The sequence below is a fragment of the Carassius auratus genome, chromosome 36 (genome assembly GCF_003368295.1).
Source record: "Carassius auratus strain Wakin chromosome 36, ASM336829v1, whole genome shotgun sequence".
NCBI lineage: Eukaryota > Metazoa > Chordata > Actinopteri > Cypriniformes > Cyprinidae > Carassius > Carassius auratus.
Window position 1 is genome coordinate 18656281 of NC_039278.1, and position 3294 is coordinate 18659574.

At 40.7% G+C, this 3294-nt stretch overlaps 1 pseudogene; it reads left to right on the forward strand.

Annotated features, from left to right (window-relative positions):
- The window catches only part of LOC113055655 (uncharacterized), a 6888-nt pseudogene continuing 3594 nt past the window's right edge, over positions 1-3294 (forward strand).

Genomic DNA, 3294 nt, shown 5'->3' on the forward strand with positions numbered 1-3294 from the left:
ATGGCGAACGGGAGGTCATGGTGGTCTCGACAAAATTGACATCCACAGATCCGGAATGATCTAAAGAATCCATAGACATCAAGAAAATAATTTTCTGATGAATTGTTCAGAAGTTATAAGCAAAAAAGTGCATTTTTGGTATCTCAACACCCATAGGTGGCGCTGTTCCCAAATTTGGCGTGGACCCCCAGATCATGGTGTGGATGAAGTGTACCAAGTTTGGTATCGATTGATCAAAGTTTGGCCGAGATACAGCATCTCAACCGATTTTAGGTCAACCTCAGTAAGTTCACAGCATCATAACTTTTTTTTTCACTAGTGTTCAAAAAATTCTGTTCAGTCATTTCTGTGCAGCTCAGTCCAAAGAACATCTGAGCCAAATTTCAGAAGAATTGGACCAATTTTGAAGGAGGAGTAGTGTTTAGAGTGAATACTGTACTTTTCAAAATGGCCGCTACTGTAATGGGCGGAGTCTTAATGTAAGGTGTGGAATGGAATCTCCATGAAGAGACAAAATAGATGTACTAAGTTTTATTTTCATAGAATTAGTGGTTCAAGAGTTATTAACGTTTGAATGTTGAATTTTTGAACTGGTGGTGGCGCTGTAGAGTTTGTCCTAGAGACCCCAAAGTTGGTCAGATCACTAATAATGGTCATCTCTACAAGTGTGCCAAATTTTATCATTTTCCCATGTTCCCTTCATAGGGCTGCCATAGACTCCCATTGGAGAGGAAGAAGAAGAAGAATAATAATAAATATAGCTGCAAGCAGCGATACCGGGGCCAAGCCCTGAAGGGCTGTAGCCAGAGCAACGAGCGGGACGAAGCAAAACGGCCAAAACGGAACTTCCATCGGACCGACGTTACCCACCCCGGATTCGATCCCACGACCTCTTGGGTTTGGGACGAGTGCCTTAGCTAAGTGCGCCACATTAGTTGACACACAAATATACACGGCACAGAAGAGAGGTTAAGGTGTGAGAATGAGATCACTAAAGAAAGTTTCTGAGCAATTTAAGCAAGCGTAATGTGGAAAGTTAAGTAAATTGTAATTCAGATATCTGAGGTACATCTGAAACATGGTTTTATTAATCCCTACCGATTATAGTAGAAATCTTTCCATGGGTTGAAAAGATATAGAAACTTAGGACACAATTCTTAATGTCAGGCAGTTAGTTTAGTTAATCCTGGCAAAATTTACATCCATGGATTTGGCATGTTTCGAGGAATAGACAGACAACAAGATCATGATTTTCCAACTAATTGTTCAAAAGTTACAAGCAGAAATGTGAGTTTTTGGTATCTCACGACCCATAGGTGGCGCTGTTCCCAACTTTGGGATATATTCTCAGTTCATAGTGTTGATGAACTGTAGCGAGTTTTGTGGCGATTGATCAAAGTACGGCCGAGATACAGCTTCTGGAACCAATTTCGATTGAACACTGTTGACTTCAGAGCATCATAACTCTTTTTTTGACCAGTAGGTCGAAAAATTCTGTTCAGTCATTTCTGTGCGGCTCGGTCCAAAGATCGTCTGAGGAAATTTTGAGAAGAATTGGGCCACATTTGAAGGAGGAGTAGCGAAAAAACGGAATACTGTACTTTTCTTAATGGCCTTCACTGTAATGGCAGGAATTTAATGTAAACTATTCAATGTGATCGGCGTGAAGAGAGGAATCAGGTGTACTAAGTTTTATCTTGATAGATGAAGGTGTTCAAAAGTTATAAGCAAAATGTGCATTTATATTATCTCATGACCCATAGGTGGCGCTGTGACCGAATTCGGCATGAACCCTCAAATCATGGTTTTGATGAAGTGTATCAAGTTTAGTTTCGATTGATCAATGTTTGGCCGAGGTACAGCCTCTTAACCAATTTTGGGTGGACCTCGTTATGTTCACAATTTAATAACTTTTGAACAAAGACGAATATCAAAAATCTGTTCAGTCATTTCTGTGCGGCTCGGTCCGAAGATCGTCTGTGGCAAATTTCAGAAAAATCAAACCACTTTTGAAGGAGGAGTAGCGTTTAAACGGAAACACTTAATTAGCTTAATAGCAATTACTGTAATGGGTGGAAACTTAATGTAAGGTATAGAATGTAATCTCCGTGAAGAGAGTAATCATGTGTACTAAGTTTTATCTGTCTAGAACAAAGGGTTCAGGAGTTATTAAAGTTCAAAAACTGAATTTTTGAACTGGTGGTGGCGCTGTAGAGTTGGTCTTAGAGACCCCAAAGTTGGTCAGATCACTATTGGTGACCATCTCTAGAAGTGTGCCAAATTTCATCATTTTCCCATGTTCCCTTCATAGGGCTAGCATAGTGATCGATTGTTTTTGCTCGAAAATTCTACCAAAAACAATCGCTAATATAGCTGCAAGCAGCGATACCGGGGCCAAGCCCTGAAGGGCTGTAGCCAGAGCAACGAGCGGGACGAAGCAAAACGGCCAAAACGGAACTTCCATCGGATCTACGTGACCCACCCCGGATTCGATCCCACGACCTCTCGGGTTTGGGACGAGTGCCTTAGCTAAGTGCGCCACATTAGTTGACACACAGTTTGCATGGCACAGAAGAGAGGTTAAGGTGTGAGAATGAACTCTCAAAAGCCCGAAGCAGCATTTTAGCCAGATTAGCATGCTACGCTAAAAAATGCTAACGTTGCTCAAAGTTAACCAGATAGCTCAGGAGACCCATTAGAGTCAATAGAAACGTGTTTAGCATTTTAGCTATTAGCATGCTAAGCTAACTAGCATAAATCAACAAGCACAGGCACGGTCAAGTTCAGAAGCTGTACACGTCGGGAACGGGAGTGAATATCAAAAATCTGTTCAGTCATTTCTGTCAGCCCGGTCTGAAGTTCAATCTGATAAAATTTTGAACAAAATTGAACAAGATTTCAGGGAGGAGTAGCGAAAAAACTGTATTTCAATCCATTCAATATGGCGGACAGACGCCATATTGGAAAATGAAAATTGAGACATCATCAGATTCGGCATAACACAAAGGAATCAAATCATAAAAATAACAAAAATCGATCAACATTTACAGTAGTTATAAGGGGTTTTGCAAGAATCGTTATATCTCTTGAACACTAGGTGGCGCTGTCTTCTAACTTCCGGGTACCTCCGGCACATGTTGTTGATGATGCCTATCGATTTTTGTGAAGATATGTTACAGTAGATCAAAAGATATAGCAATTTTTGACAAAATTCAAAATGGCGGACGGGTGGTCCAGGTGGTCTTGACAAAATTGACATCCACAGATTCGGAATGATCTAAAGAATCCATAGAC